We start from the raw sequence: 17,480 nt of genomic DNA, 5'->3' as shown, positions 1-17,480 counted from the left end.
TGCAGCTGTGGGAATGGCAGTCCTTCATTCACTGTTTACATGACTCTGTTCACACCCACCTCTCACGGGTGAGTAGCTTGTTACTCCCCATGTGGGATTGCACAGAAGGACAATGACGAAAACAGTGTTGCACTTACCTGTAACTGTTGTTCATTGAGTATCTTCTGTGCAGGCACACATTCCCTCCCTCCTGCCCTGCTGTGAGAGAGGGTTTTTACTCTTTGTCTTGTGGCAGCTTGGGAGAGCTGAGGGAAGGAGGGACACTCCATTTGTCAGTGCAGTTTTGGCAGGAAGGGTCCATGCATGCGTTGGTGCACCCTCTGCTACCCTCAGGTCCTCTTTTGCTGCTGTTCAAAGAGGTTCTAGCTGATTGCATTGGAGATGAGTAGTGGTGTTTTCTTTCTCTTCTCTTTGAAGCATTAAAATATTGGAAAAGGCTCTTTTCAAACATTGCACTAAGTGCAAGACAAAAATGACAAAGATTGATGGACATTCCTTTTATCTGGTCTGTTTAGGAGAAGGGCATAATACTCAATCCTGAAAATATTGCCTGAGCTTTGCCCTGAAAGCCCGAGCAGAAAGGGCTGTTAGGCTGAAGGCTTCATTGTGGGAAAAAGCCCCGGAGGTAGTGGGCCCCTCACCAAAGATGAGCAAATCAGCCCAGGCTGATAGCGCTGAACAGTCGGATCTGAAATCATCCTCGGTGCTATGACCAACTTCGACTCTGCGACCCAGCCTATTGGGGTCAAGAACACCTTGGAATTGAGCACCCTCCATCTCACTCGAAGTGTCGAGCCTTCTAGATACAACTCGAACCCGACCAACCACCTCAGAGCCAAGATTTCCCACATGGTCGGATCCAATGACTAGGATCCAAGGATCGAAGTCGGAGGAGATCATGACGCCACCACCGATGGCTGCACAGTCAGATCCGAGTGGCAAGGAGGCATCAGAGGGGGGAGCCACCGAGGAAGAGGACAAAAAAGACAAAGCACCTATCTAAAAAAGAGGCTCCCATGGTATCCCCTGGAGGGGAATGGATTAAATAGGAAGGGTTGGTGATTGAGCCCCCTCCCACTCTGTTGCTCCGCTCAAAATCTCCTTCAATGTGATCCAGGTTCTTTTCAGTTTATTCCTCAGAGGAGAAAGGTGAGATCCCTCCCAGAAAACGACTGTCCCACTTCTCCTCCCCGGGGGAACAGTATCACTCTCACAGAGATGCTTTGTGGTACTACCAAGATTGCCCTCACTATAATGTGGATATGGGGAGATCATACCATACTGATGTAATGTCCAGAGATCCATTACCTGGACCTATGAGACAGCATCACTCTTTTTTCAAATTCAAGGATGGCTTTCCAATTATCTGAGCCCGACCTTGACCCTGATCCTTACCAGGAAAGGGGCAATCCCAGTTTGCCATAAGACCTGTCTCTGGATGAAGCAGTGAGGGAGTCGGGGAAAACATCACCCACAATTTTTGAGGATGATCAGGGCACTAGAGATAGACATCTCAGCATTGGAACCTGGGCCAAAAGACAAAATATTGCAACATCTCTATTCAGGCTCTACCTCCATTGTAGCATTCCCTGTGATTGAGGGTTTTGTGGAGATGATGAGCACACTGTACCAGAAGCCTGCATCTGCCACAGCGAACACCAAAAAGGCAGAGAGTCTTTATAAAAACGAGGATGAGTCCTGCCCATACTTGTCAACACACTCTGCCCCCTGCTCATTAATCATGCAGGAGATGCAATCAAGGCAGAGACAGGGCCCACATTCTACCCCTTCTGATAAAGAAGGAAAGAAATTAGAAGCTTTGGGGAGGAAGATTTATTCTTCAGCTGCGCTGAACATCAAAATAGCAATTTACGCCACCATGATGGGGGCATACCAGATATTTTATGGAACAAGAGGGCTACCTTCCACAACAAGTTGCCCAAAGATCAACAGTCCCTGATAAAAGTCATCCAGGAGGAGGCAGTGAGGTTAGCAAGATCAATGCGAGTCGGAACGTGGCGGACATCTCTGCGAGAGCCATGACATCTGCGGTGGTGTTGAGAAGACATGCGTGGTAGAGGGCTACGGCACTGCCTACAGAGACATGAAATAAAGTGGAGGACTTGCCCTTTGAAGGGAAAACGTTATTCTCTGAAAAGACAGATGAATATCTGTCACAAAAAATGAAAAGACAGATTAACAGCATGTTCCAATGTCATCATACAGCCAACTCAGCAAGGGCAAGGGAGAAGCCAAATCAGTCAATGATCACAGTACAGAGGAAAAACATCATTTTCAACCCTATCAGGGGTATTCGTATCCTATGCAATGCCCTTACCAGAGCAATCAGGGCAACTTTGTATGGAGAAAGCAGGCCCACAGGTCGAGACAGGGGTTGCAATCCCATCATTCCAAAGAACAATCTCAAACCACGAAACAGTTCTGACTAGAACAGGGACAAGACCTCATCTTTGGAGAGAGGCTTCAAACTTACTATTCAGTTTGGTGTAGCATTACCACAGATGTTTGGGTTTTTAAAATCGTTAACTCGGGTTATAGATGGTTGTGGATTTTCTGGGCTGTATAGCTGTGGTCTTGGCATTATAGTTCCAAGACCACGGCTATACAGCCTGGAAAATCCACAACAACCATCGTTCTCCGGCCGTGAAAGCCTTCGACAATATATCGAACACAGGTTATAGTTCGCCCAACAGGGGAACTACCAGAGACGAAGGCCATCACATAAGCAGAGACAGGGCCATAACTCTTATACTGGCAAGGACATGGCCCAGCATAATAAGCAGTTCTGACTAGAACTAGATTACCTTGTTACTTTTGGGGATAGACTGTCCAGCTTCCTACCAAACTGGAAGTTAATTACTTCTGATTTGTGGGTTCTCAATATCATTGAATCTTGTTATAAAATTGCATATGACTACTTACTGACTCTGAGTCTCCCAATTAACCTTAAACAATAGTCATCTTCTAAGTTAGTTAAGGAGCTGACATCGTTACTGCAGAAAGGAGCTGTTCAACAGGTTCTTGCTTCAGAATCTCCATGGGGTTTTTACTCTAGATTCTTCTTGGTACAAAAGAAAGATGGGGTGCTCAGGCCTATCCTGGACTTGAGAAAACTGAATAAATCAGTGGGGGTATGGAAATTTGGGATGGCAACCCCCTTAATATGGTCCTTCAACTGCTTCCTCCTAATTCCTGGTTAGTGGTTATGGATCTTAAGGATGCATACTTTCACATATCTATTCATCCTTCTTTAAGAAAGTTTTTGAGATTTACCCTTAATAGGAATGCCTATCAGTACCAGGTTCTTCCCTTTGGGTTAGTCACGGCTCAAAGGGTCTTCAGAAAATGCATAGCTCCAGTAATAGCTTGCCTCAGAACTCAGGGTTGCTTGATATATCCTTATTTGGACAATTGGCTTATTTCAGCACAGTCCAAAGATACACTGCAACAACAGAGTTAATCTTAGACACATGTCAGACTCTTGGACTTGTGATAAACTTCAAAAAAATCTAATCTCAGTCTGACAAGGAGAGTACAATTCATAGGAGTGATCTTGGATGGCTCACTAGATAAGGCCTTTCTCCCAATGGAAAGAGCAAGGAAAATAAAATCTATGGTCAAATTCTTCTCCACTCAGAAATTCCAATCAGCCTTAAACATACAAACACTCTTGGGCTTCATGGCAGCCACCACAGCTGTAGTCCTCTTAGCTAGGATGCACATGAGGAAATTACAATTGTGGTTCCTATCAGTTCAAAAGGAAAGCAAAAGACTCCTAACTTTTGTTCCTGAGGAGGTCTGGACTTTAGCATCCTTGGGAGATGCATTTCAAATAAAATGGTCAGGGAGCCTCTTCTATGCCTTTTCCCCAATCCCCCTCATATCAAGGATGGTTAGCAAGATACAGACAGAAGGGACCAACATTATTGAAATAACCCCATTCTGACCATGTCATCTGTGGTTTCATCAGATGATACAACTGTCCAGGGGTACCTTTCACCATCTACCAATGGTTCCAGACCTGCTCAGCTACAAGGGAGCCAACCAACATAACATAGATAGGCTCAAACTGGTGGTGTGGCTAATTCTCCAGTAGAAAAATTCACAGAAGGAGTAGCCAAGGTTATTCTAAATGCCAGGAAGCTTACCACCAGAAAATCATATTCTTATAAGTGGGGAAAATTCAATGACTGGGCCAGAGACAGAGGGTTGGGCCCCATGAGTGTCCAAAAGTGAGAAAAAATACCTGGAGCCGAACAATATGTCACCAGAAAGCAAGAGGCAAAAAACCCTTATGACTGTACATCACTATGTGTTAATTCAAATATACTTTTTAAATCATTCCTTTGTCCCTCTGTTAAGTCAGTACATAATTTCTAAAACTTGACAAGAATTAAAAGGCAAGATTATACAAATTAAAATTGGTTCCTCTCAGCTGGCTGTAATCTAAATTACTGAATGCTGGCCAAATCACTGGCAATGATTTTGAAAGGGTGACCAAGGCTGAAAGTGTTTTAGCTGCATTCACATTTGGGGGGCTTAAGGCCAAAGAAGTGTTATTTCCTTGGCCATTTTGGAGTTTGTGTCATGGCTGGGGCCTCATGGGGCATTTAGATCCAAATAATAGTCTGAGGCAGTCTGAGTGGTCAAATGGTAGTTAAGTGTTTGGTTTGGGTGGTGCCTGGCCTTGGTGGTAGCTCCTGGCATATCTTGTATTTCCACTTGAGATGATAATTAAGGAAAGCAATTTGATTGAGTTGCAATTAGGAACAGTTGTATGCTCAGTCTAATTCACCTTAATGACTGGATTGTAGTTCTTCAGCAAAAGGGGGGAATGTTTTGCAAATGCATCTCTTCCTCAGCTAGTCCTCAGAGGAAGAGAAATGCATTGATCTTGCCCAGCATTTTCTCTGCTGACACAGTGCCTGCTGCTGCTGCTGCTTGTTAAAGCATGGAAGTTTCATCCTCCTCAAAATGTAGTAAATCCTTCAAAATATTGTTAGTGAAGAGAAAACAAATTTTTTCCTCCCACTCAAGGCTCTGAGGACTGGTAGTGGTATAATTATATGCACTCTCACACACAGGCACAGCAGGAGCAAGAATCCTATCAGTCTCATTATTTCCCTAATGATAGGTTTATATAGCATTGTTATATCTCTGAAGTAAAATTTCAACTTGCTCCTAGCAGCAACTGTTTCTGTGCTTGTGGCTTTACATGCTGCAACAAATGAAAGAAGATTAGGCCACTTGATCATTGCAAACATAATGGCTGGGAGATGGGAGGTCAGGAAGCACTGGAAGAACACATGGTGGAAAGAATATGCACGCACACACACACACACACACACACACACACAAGGTTGCATGCATCAAATATTATATCCTTAAAATCCTATTGAGATCACTGCAAGTTGTAGAAGCATCAGTTTATTTTTCTGTTCTATTTATTCAATTATTTATTTAATCAGATATGTATACCCCACTTACCTTCCTAAATGGGGACCCAAAACAACTTACAACATCATTCTCCCCTCCTCTATTTTATTTTCAGAACAACAACTCTGAGAGGTCGGTTATGCTGAGAAAGTGTGAGTGACTTAAGCTCACTCAGTGAACTTCCATGACAGAATGGGCATTCAAACCTGGCTCTCCCAAATACAACATTCCAATCACTACTCCATGCTAACTCTCATATTTATTGATTGCATTATATGCACTTAAATGTTGTACTACAGATGAATGTCCTTGTACACTCCCTTCTCCCCTCCCCCCCCCCCCCGCATGGTCAGACTCAATTACTCCATTTTAGTGCAAAACTGTAATTTGGAGTTAAATCAAAACCACAAAAATATGCTTTTTAGCTCCCTTGCCAAACTGGGTTTTGCAATCCTAGTATGTCTTTCTTCTCTTCTAATGTTAATAAGATATTAATCTTCTAAGTATGTTCCTACTTATTTGTATAAACATCACTTTTAATCTTGTATTTTCAAAATATTTGGAAAAGAAAAACTTGGATGTTCCTACCATTCTAACAAGAGTCTTATCCTTTACTTATAGTCAAGCTGTGCAAATTTAGAAAAATATATAGATTAAAAGTTTTAGAAAATTAATAACTGGTCTATAATTATTTTTAATTATATAATTTTGACAGTTTTATATCTCAGTATAGATATAAAATGAAATTATGAAACATGCATGAAGACATTCTACTGTGATCACGTGTAGTTCCCATTCTTTTATGTTAGATTTGGACCCTTTTATGACATTTGTCTTTTTTGGAGGATATCTAGAGTTCCCAACCGATGCTGGCACCCTGGCAGGATAATACAGTTGGTGGGGAGAAGCAATCTGGTATCATGCCAACATGTAATGTCATTTCCACCATGAAACTGAAAGTGACATCATCACGTTGGGTGACACTCTAGGATTAACCCAAAATATTATGGTTAAACTATAGAATGTAACACAATGACATCAATTCTGATTTTACACAGGAAATGATGTCACACATTGATGTAATACCAAATTGCTCCCTACCATTTCCCCCCTGCTTCCCTGTCAAGTGGAAGCAGAGAATGTAGGTTCAAGGCTGGAAGGTCCCCTGCTATAGCATATCTAATATTTATTTTTCCAGTCTATTCGTGCATGCTCTATTCAAGCAAATAATATTATTAGGTACTTCAACCAAACTTATTCAGAATTATTAGTAAATTGAACTGATTGTCTTATTTATTTATTTATTTATTTATTTATTTATTTATTTATTTATTTATTTATTTATATAAAGTATTTCTATCCCACCTTATCTCCTTGGACTCAAGGTGATGAATAATGTAGCAACCATATTGCAAATACATAAACAATCTAGTTAAAGATTAAAATACACTATTTGTTTTGTTTGTTTGTTACAAGTTACCAATTTAAAAGCATTCAAACTTAAAACCACACAAAGTACAGCAAAATCACAGCCAGATATGCTGGAAAAGTTCACTCTCCATTCAATGCTACCTGTCAGAGAACTGCCTTTCTGAATAGAGCAATGAAAGGCACCCTCCTCACACCTTTTGTTGGGCCATTCCAAAAAACTGGGCCCACCATAGAAAAGGCCTGTGATCTTGCTGTTGCCATGCAGACAGTCCCAAGAGAGGGCACCTTAAGGAGGAGGCCATCTGGAGAATGTAACTAGTACAAGAGGATATACTGGGATATGTGATCTCATAAATATGAAGGTCCTAAGCTATGAAAGGCTTTAAAGTTAATAACCAGGGCTTTGAATTGTACCTAGAAGCAATTAGGTAGCCAGTGTAGTTGATACGTCACTAGAGTTATGTGTTCTGAGCAGCTGGCCCTGGAGAGGAGACTCACTGTACCTTTTGGAGCTTCTAAGATGTCTTCAAAGGCAGCCCCATGTAAAATGTGTTGCAGTAGTCCCGTCTTGAAGTTATGATAGCATGGATCAGTGTAGCAGAGTCTGGAGGATCTAGATAAGGGACAAAGCTTATAACTTGGATGTGATTGAAAGAAGGCACTCCTAGGTCCTTTTTGTACTTACAGTTTAAACCGCCATTTATGAGCATTTGCCACGATTGCAATGGCTTCAGCATGGCACCCCCACATTCCGCACTGTCTGAGACAGTTTCAATTTATTATAACAACAACATTTGATTTATATACCACCCTTCAGGACAACTTAATGCTCACTCAGAGCGGTTTACAAAGTATGCCATTATTATCCCCACAACAAAACACCCTGAGAGGTAGGTGCATTTTGTTTTTCATTTTAAATGGGATTTGAAGCCTTGGTGCAGTTTCGGGTTTTCGGGGCTTTGCAATTCACATTACACTTTTTTTTTAAAATTTATTTTTTAACATCTAACATAAAAAAAACTACAGAAGACTACAAAAGTATAAAGGGGAGGGGAAAGAAAAAAAAGGGGGAAGGGAGAACTGGGAAAAGGGAAAATCAACATACAAACAACAAACACTACACTACATGTCTTGTATTCCCTTCATACTGCAATTTTTCTTAAAAGTTAACTTTCTAATATGCTATCAGATTGGTAGGTCTTATACAATACAGATTATATTCAGGATCAGGACTTCTCCCCCCCCCCTTGCGTCTCGGTCTTAATTCTCTCTGCGCAGCTGGAGATGCGCCCGCTCTTTCCTCCCCCCCCCCCACTTTCCCCTTCAGACTTTGAACTTTCTTCCTGCTGAAACTCCTGATGGTTGAACAAAAAGTCTGTCAGCTGCGCGTCCGATGTAATCTTGTAAATTTGATCTTTATATCTGAACCAGACGCCTTCTGGAAACAGCCACTTATATTTTATATCACATTTCCTCAAGAAAGCCGCAAGTCCTTTATACTTGAATCTTCTTTTACGAATCAAAAATGGAACATCCTTCAATATTTTAACCTTATTGCCCAAATAATCCAAGTCCACATTATACGAATTGTCTAAGATGGTGTCCCGAGTCTTCTTAGATGAAAAGTCAATAATAATCTCGCGAGGCAGCTGCCGCTTCATTACATACTTTGAAGATGTCCGCCGGACCTCCAAGATGTCGCTTTTTAACTCTTCTTTTTTTTTTTTTTTTGAACAATTTTTATTGGGTTAGAATCCATTATTTCCACATTTACATTCAATTTTCCCCAATTTTTTCATCTCTAACCCCCTCCCTTTCCCCCCCCTTTTTGTTGACTTCCAACAGCTTTCCAACCCTTTGTCCCCTTTCCCTTACTTTTATTAGCTTCCTCTATCTAAAACAAATATATATTCTCCATTATTCTAAGCAGTACATCCTTAACTATTTTTAACATTATATGCCCAAACTGTAAGCCTTTGTTTCCATCTTAGATAAACAATTTATCCCAATTTTTCAATTTCAGGTAGCTTTTTAACTCTTCTTTAGTTGCCTTTGCGAATGTCGCCAAAAGTCCAGACACCACATCTTTTAAATTTTCATTTTCCTCCTCTTTTACATTCTGGAGACGCAGTACCGTTTGGGCACGGTCCACTTGCAATCCTATTAATTGATTCTCCAAAAGCTTCACTTCCTTACTTGTTGCTTTCATGAGTACTGCGTTCTCGTGCGCAGACTGCTCTGCTCCGGTCGCTGTTTCTTTAATGGCTTTCACCTCGCTCTCCACTGAATCAACCTTTTGCCCCATTTCATTCAGTTTCGCTACAAAGGGCTGCACAGCATCGAAGACTGCTTGTCTCACCAACTCTTCCAAAGTTTCCCCCTTCCCCTGTAACGTCGCCATCACCGATTTACTCATTGCTGGGCTCTGCTTTCTCGTCGCCATCTTAGGGGGGGGCGCCAACTAAGTTCCGAAACTCGGTGCAGGGGAAGAAGTCTGCGCCTTTTTAGCTTCAATTCCCACCGATCCTTCGCATACGCTTAAAAATCAGAAGGGATTCGCTTACTTACAGGTCTTCACCTTAAATCTACTTATTGCCGTTCTCCATGGCCCGGCAGCACACGTGGTGCTGCGCAAGTCTGCCGGCCTCCGTTGGAGCAAGCGGGCAATTTACCCCCTGCATTACTTCCAGAGGGTTCTTCCCGCGGCGCCCCGGATCCAGGCTCCCTCACTGGGAGTCCTGGAGGTTAACCCTCGCGGGTCAACCGCCCAGTCAGGCTGCTCAGACAGTTCCCCCCGGACCTGCGGAGAGGAACGTCCGACATGGCCAGGAAAACGAAACCGAATCACATTACACTTTTATTTTTAACTTTAAGTAGGCATAATAATGTTCTAAAGTTGGAACCCATTCCCCTTCCCCTGTATTTGCTGATTGGGCTGTCCCATGCCTGCTGGACAGGCAATTGGTGGTGGTATTCTGTGAGAAAATATACTTTTTGTGCTTGTTCCACTCTTTTTTTTTTTTAAAGCAAGCCAGGAAGGGGTTAAAATGTGGCTGCTTCATCCCCTCCCAGCAGCTTCCCTGTCGCTTTGTTTCCAAAGGGTTGTGCAAAATGTTTGTTTTTTCTCTCTCTTTGGCAAAGCCTGAAACATGCCTGGGAGGGAGGGGAAAGCAGCCATTAATCCTTTCCTGGCTTTTAAAGCCAGCAGGGAATAAGCAGCAACATTAGGAATTGTTCCTAGCTTTGGAAAAAAAATAAGAGAATGTGTGCATACCCAGAAGGAAGGAAGCCATCGGAGAAGCAGCCTTATGACCCTTACCTCGCTTTACAGATAAAAATGGTGGAAAAGAAGTTCAGAGAGCTGAGTTTGGTGGGAGTGGTTAATTCTGCACAGATCAATCAGCTTCCAGGGGAAAGGAGAGGGGGGAGAAGAGAAGCAGAAGGGGAGTACAGAGTTTGCACTGACATTAATCGGGCCAGATACAACTCGGCAGCAGCTTCAAAATAATATCACAGTATGTCCGCAGGGGGGGAAATTGGGGATACCATGGACAAACATCGGTACTGCATCCCATGACTACCTTGCAAGTGTGAAACTCCTGCAAACATGGGAAAAAGAACAGATACTGAAACACTTTAAACCCCAGTGCGAAAAGGACCATAGCAACTACACCAACCTGCCTATCCATTAGCAAGGCAGGGTCTAGGAACACTCCCAGGTGCTTAACTTTATCTTGAACAGAAAGCTTAACCCCACCTAAATATGGTAAATCAACACCAGCCAAAAATTGTTGTAATGACTATGCCCCCCCCCGTCTCAACCCAACTAAGGGGAGGAGGTACAGACTGCCCAGTAAGCCAGTGTCACACAGAATTACAAACTGGCAAAGGGAGAAAACCTCACAATTGCCCAGGTAGGCTGCCACCAGTCCCTTTTAACTATCCCAAGGCAAAGGAGAAAAGAGGCAAAGCTTCAACGCCTGTAAGGGAATTGACAAACAAGTCTGCCTTTCAAAAGTGGTTTGCAAGCAGAGTTCACAAAGCCAAATGTTATTTTAGATAGGTGGTTCATGATGAGCGTTCACAAAGTGAGTTCAACCAATGATTTTATAGCTTTGAGGCTTCAGAGTCACAAAATCCACACAAAAGGAAAGTGTAATTATTTTATTAAGGTGCAAGGTTATCTAAAATCACAAGACAGAATGTGAGGGAATAAAACAAAACAAAACAAAAGCCTAAAGCAATGAGCACTATCTTATACATACCACAGTAGTTCATCAAAGACAAATCAAGTTGATATCAAAGGTGTAAAAGCCACAGCTTTGGTCAAGAGTCAAAGTAGTTAGGCAGCACAGCAAATCAAAGATGAGAGCCTCAGCATCCCTCTAGTTTGAGCCAGAAGTGAAACAGGGGGCGAGTCTGTTTCTGAAACCCACCACGAGCTCAGACTCCATGTTTCAGTAACCAAAATTTATGCCAGTTGAGACAAGAGTGACACAGGCCTGGAACCGCCAATCAGGTCACAACTGCTGGCATCACCTGAAAGTAGGTGTCTACGTGCAGAAGGGTGTGTGTGACATGGCTGCAGTCCTTAGCACAGACTCCAGTCCTGCAGGTACAAATGGTTAGCCAATTAACTCAGGAGACTCAGCTATGGAGGCTTGACTAGGTACCAGCTAGAACGTCTTATCTCAAGGACAGAGGCTGTGAAAATAAAAGCAACTTTATTAGTAGAGAGAAACGAGGAAGCCTCTCAAGGGGGAGAGCAGAGGGGGGGGGGGTGAAGAAGAAAAATAAACTCTCCTATCAAAAGGCAGAAAAGCCTCTGAACCAAAGCCTCAGAAAATAGCTGTGTGTACAAATTAAAACAACATTTTTCCTTTGCCGTTATTGTCTCCACAATAACTCTGAGAGATACCACTTATTCCCAGTTTACAGAAAAGGAACTCAGATGGGAAGGTGTTTTATTGTATATTATAATTTAAAACTTTGTAAAACTATAATGAAAACTTTAAAAAATGTAAATGTAAATTGTTAAATAAATAAATATTGATTTGGTTGTTGTGGATTTTCCGGGCTGTATAGCCGTGGTCTTGGCATTGTAGTTCCTGATGTTTCGCCAGCAGCTGTGGCTGGCATCTTCAGAGGTGTAACGCCAAAAGACAGAAATCTCTCAGTGTCACAGTGTGGAAAAGATGTTGGCAGGTCATTTATATCTACTCAGGAGGGGTGGGGTTGAGCTGAGTCATCCTGTAAGAGTTTCCCAGGGTGTGGAATGCTAATGGAGAGAGGCTTCACTGTATCCTGAGGAGGTTCTTTTGCATTTAGATTGGTACTTGATGTGCTAATTTTCTCTGCAGGGCTATTGTCGGGTATAGAGTGTTTTGTTAGCCTGGTGTTTTAAAGTCTCTTCTTTAAGAATGAATAGAGCATGGTTTCCAGTCCTGAAAAACACCAGGCTAACAAAACACTCTATACCCGACAATAGCCCTGCAGAGAAGATTAGCACATCAAGCACCAATCCATATGCAAAAGAACCTCCTCAGGATACAGTGAAGCCTCCCGCCATTAGCATTCCACACCCTGGGAAACTCTTACAGGATGACTCAGCCCAACCCCACCCCTCCTGAGTAGATATAAATGACCTGCCAACATCTTTTCCACACTGTGACACTGAGAGATCTCTGTCTTTTGGCGCTACACCTCTGAAGATGCCAGCCACAGCTGCTAGTGAAACATCAGGAACTACAATGCCAAGACCATGGCTATACAGCCCGGAAAATCCACAACAACCATCGCTCTCTGGCCGTGAAAGCCTTCGACAATAAATATTGATTTGCCTAGCAAATATATGGCTGCATAGAACCAGTCTCTAAGTTTGTTTCCATCATAATTCACTTAACTGTTCTGGAGTTATTCCATTGATTTTTTGTTTGCTTGTTTTGCTCAGCTTAGTCTTTCATTTGTGCCTTGAAAATTGTATAATGGTGATTTCTGAACGCTTAAAGAGAGTGCAACTGGATTAAAAATACGTACTAGCTGTCTAAAAAATCTGTTAATTCCCATTGACAATGTTGCAATGCACTTAGTTGGGGTTGTTGTCATCTTAAAGCATCTACTAGTTGTTCACATTCCATTGTTAGTCTTTGCGCCAGTCACATAGCGGCCCTCTTCCCTGTTTTACACCCTGACACCAGGTCCCTATTCCTACCATACTTAATGTCCACTCTACGTAATCCAGCAGTAACTTCCCCAAGTTAACCCTGGCAAGCCATCAGGCATGGTTACATTCATTTCCCCAGTAAATTCATAGTAAAATGACTGCCATAAATTTTCCCTAGTCTCTTGCAAAATATCTAACAGAACAACTTTATGCAGAGTTACTCCAGTTTAAACTCATTGATTTAAATGGGTTGACTCTGCATAGGAATGCCCTGTAAATGTGGCTTGGTTTATATGGACTGAGGGCAACCAAAAGGTTGATGAGCTGGATTATGAGGAACTGGATGCTTCAATGGGTTCAAAAAGCATTTCATTAGTGCTAATGTATACCAAATTAAGCCTGCAATTAGATTAAGTGTATTCATCAGGGTGATGTGTTTTAATAAATGGTTTATTTAATGTGATTGTGCTTTATTGAGTTGCACAGTAATTGAATATCTTTTTCTTATAGGACAAGCTTGGCCAATAAAAGGTACATGGAACGTATAAACCATTAGAGGTCAAAAGGAGACATCTGAAGAACTGTATAGGTGAGACATTTAAATTACTCTTTCTTTGTACAATTCATTCTCCCTGTTCAGTAATTTTACTTTTTCTACTCAAGCAAGTATTCCTGCAAAATCCTATAGGAGCTTCACTGAGAAAGTCTTATTTTCCAAGAGAATCAGAAATCATTGAGGAATTGCCTTCTAATAGATTAGTGTTTTTCCCCCCATTAAAGGTTATAGTAATCAGTACCAAATAAATGTACAGCTAACATAATTTACAAGAATATGGTAGATTGCCAGTCCTAGCCAGTGAAAACTGTTGTGTTTACTTAGTGTTCTCTTTGTTAGGGCTCAAGGCCAGGCACCAGTCCAAGCGGGCAGGAAGCGCCGGATGGGCGCAATGGTTTACAAGTGGTCAGGCAGTCTGAGGTCACACACCAAGTAAGCAGTCCAAAACAGAGTCCCACACTCCAAGTTCACGAATCAGTAGAGCAGTCTGATAAGCAGCAGGCAGATGCATGGTCAGGAATCAAGCCGAGGTCATAAGCTGAGAGTTCAGTCCAGGAAAGGGCAAGGTACAAAGTGGGATCAAGGGCTTCCAGGCACAAGGCTCGGGTCGCAGGGAGTGGCAAGATAGGTTGCTTCCACACTGAGCCTTACTCAGTGTCTCCCTTTTATGCTCAGTCCTGGTTAAGGGAGTGAGGGTCAGGTGTTTCCTCTCCCTCTGATTGCCACACCTCACTCTCGGAGGGCAGTCTCATCCGGTGCTGAGCGTAGAGGCAAGCACTCCTGCGTCTTTCCCAGATGACTGCCCTTACTTGATTCCTCCACTTTGAGGTTGGCTCATCAGGTGCCACCTTCTTGGGTCTCACTTTCTCCCCACCCCCGATGGCTTCCCCGGAAGTCCCTGGCTGCACTTTGAGTTGCTGCCAGGGCTTCATTGTGTACTGCAGCCGGCTCTAGTGCAGCTTCTTTTGGTGCAGGGACTGGCTCTGCCTCGTCCTCCTATGAGGACTCATTGCCCTGAGGTAAGGCAGCGGTTCGACGCTGATTCACGACAGGGGATCATTATCACTTCCCTCTCATCATCAAAATTGCTCCTCCCCACATTTTTATTGTCATTATGACTTTGATTATCTTCACTTAGTTATTCGGTTTCTATGGCCTTCCAGTTTCCTTTTTAGAAATTCTGTGAGCCCAGAGTCAGAGTCAGTGCCACAGTTTCTCTAGTCAACATCACTGGTCAGCTTACCTCACCAACAGCTAAACCCAGAGATAGGTACACCAACCTTCAATATTCCTGTCCTGGGTGCTTTTACTGTAAACTTTAGTTGTAGGAAATATTGTTCTATTGTGTATTGTTGTACAAGAATTTCAAAACCCCATTTTGAGGCTAGGACAAAAAAAAATCCTCTTCCTCTGGTTTGTTAGCCTCCATTTAATGATATGGGGCATGTTACTTTCCTGTCTGTGTCTGATGCCCTCAGTGACAAGCTAGGAATCCTTAATTTAATTAATAAGTGTGTTACACATGTGTTAAGGGTTGCTGGAAGGGTCTTCCTTTTCTGCTGGACAGTTCCTAGATGTGAATAGGAAGTCACCTCTGTCTATCCATTTGAGGCTCTGTCATTCACTGATTATTGTTTCTAGTAATTTACTGTAACTTACTTCAGTGACTGGCTATATTACTATATTATATTACTATATTACTTTGTCTGTAGTGCAGAAAAAGGGCTGGCTTCCTAAACAAAGTTTTCAAGGTAATGGGAAGCTTTTAGAACGCTGTAATTTCTAAATTTAAAAAGCCTGCCTTAGAATAAGATCAGCTAGGGCATGTATAGAGTGAGGGGCAGAGGAACTGCATGCTTGCACTTTTTAAAAATTCCTAGCTCAGTCTGTTGCTGTGTGGAAATTGTGTGTTTGTACCTTTATTTTTTAATAAATGCTTTATAATTTTGTATGCTGGTGGGTGTTCTCTGTACCGCATAGCTTTCAACCATTTGAACACACTATTTAAAATGAGTGTCAGGAGAAGGCTCAGGGAATCATTTGACAAATTGTTAATTCTCCAGAGATGTGCAAGTGCAGTAAGCTGTTGCCAAGGTAATCAGTCACCAAGTACAGGGAGACAGCTACAAGGTGGGCCTTAGAATAGCAGTGCAGGAAAGGGAAGCTGGGAGCACTGTCTTCTCAGCAGGTAATTCCTACAAAGGCCAATTGGTGGCAGCAGAACTGAAAGAGGAAGAAAACTGCCTGTGGAGAACCATGCCACCATGCCTTCCTGCCTCTGCACTGAGCCTTCCTGGGCCTCCAGAGGGCTGCTCCACCGTGCTGGGCCTCTGGAGAGCCCAAGGAAACCACCATGGTGGCAGAAAGGCAAGCCATGTTGCTGATGACTCAGTTTTTATCCCCCACAGAGGGGCCTGCTAGTGCACCTGCGCAGGGATAAAAAGTGAGTTGTCACCAATATGGCTTGCCTTTTATATAGTAGGACATGTTTTCAGGGTGCTTTAGCAAATGAAATAGGTGTGAATTGTCTCTTTGTGTCCCTAAGGGGCTGATTAACAGTTAGGCTTAGGGAGGGAAGGGAAGGCACACTTTGCCCTCATTTGCATTAGTTTAAAGTCAAAATAATTCTCAATGTACTAAAGTCACTGCTTGGGACGTGAAATGCCCTCTGGGAGGTATAGCTTTTAGTAAATTGTAAAAACAATTTCCTTTGTGCCTTTTTTCCCGTCAGTGCTTACTGCCATTTATCATCTTTCATGATGTCATCATTTTAAATGTTTCTTAGTGAAATCTACAACTGTCTTCAATATCCATCCACCACAATTACAAAATGTTGTGTGGATCCCCAACAATGTGGTCGAGGCCACAAGGCATTTGCCTAGGATGAACATCCTACTTATGAAGGTGAGGGGTGATAGTGTTCTGAAGACCACAAGGAAATGACCTATGTCATAAGAAACTGCCATTCAGTCAGGGCCATAACTGTGGGGGAGAGTGCCCTCAATTGTAGCTAACTCATGGTGATCCCTGGTGGGCTTTTGTGGCAAGAGACTAACAGAGATGGTTTGCCATTGCCTGCCTCTTCAACCCTGGTCTTTGTTGGAGGTCTGCTATCCAATTACTAACAAAGGCCAACCCTGCTTAGCTTCTGAGATCTAACAAGATCAGGCTCATCTGGTAAATGTAACAGATTTGAAAAGTTAAGGCATATTTGAATGTGTTTGTGTTAAATGGAAGTCCTTGCACACTGCAAGAGTTCATAAACACAGGTTTCCACACGAATCCCTTTGTAAAAACCTAGTTAATACTTTAACAGAGAACTGTGGTTGCAGACCAGTTTGAAGTGTAAATGGACCCGAGACCATTGTGTGGCAGCTAATTAAGAGCCACAAATCAGTACCGACACATGGGGTGCCTAATGCCTTAGGCACACTGGAAATCCTCCACTTGTCAAACATGCCATTAGTAAACTACTGAAATGCCTTAGATGACTACCCTAATTTAAGGAGTCTTGAGACTGATATTGGTGGTCTGAGGATGGACTAGAATGAGAATCTGCCTCCCATCCCTAAACACCAGTAGTAGAGGTAAGAGCCAGTTTAGTGTAGTGGTTAAGAGCGACGGGATTATAATCTGGAGAGCCAGGTTTGATTCCCCACTCCTCCACTTGAACTCAGCTGGGTGACCTTGGGTCAGTCACAGCTTTCCAGAGCTCTCTCAGCCCCACCCACCTTACAGGGTGTTTTGTTGTGGGGATAATAATAACATACTTTGTAAACTGCTCTGACTGGGTGTTAATTTGCCCTGAAGGGTGGTATATAAATAGAATATTATTATTATTATTATATTATTATAAAAATGAAACAAAGAACT

At 42.6% G+C, this 17,480-nt stretch overlaps 1 protein-coding gene across 1 annotated transcript in view; it reads left to right on the top strand.

Annotated features, from left to right (window-relative positions):
- Positions 1–17,480, top strand: part of TSPAN18 (tetraspanin 18) — a 271,285-nt gene that overhangs the window by 194,257 nt on the left and 59,548 nt on the right. The window contains exon 3 of the mRNA XM_054972549.1: positions 13,562–13,640. The gene's annotated coding sequence lies outside the window, so the exon portion shown is untranslated. The remainder of the gene's footprint in view (positions 1–13,561; positions 13,641–17,480) is intronic.

The sequence above is a fragment of the Eublepharis macularius genome, chromosome 2, assembly GCF_028583425.1.
Source record: "Eublepharis macularius isolate TG4126 chromosome 2, MPM_Emac_v1.0, whole genome shotgun sequence".
NCBI lineage: Eukaryota > Metazoa > Chordata > Lepidosauria > Squamata > Eublepharidae > Eublepharis > Eublepharis macularius.
The sequence above is the reverse complement of the archived record's forward strand: the minus strand, read 5'-3'. Positions and strand labels throughout refer to the sequence as shown.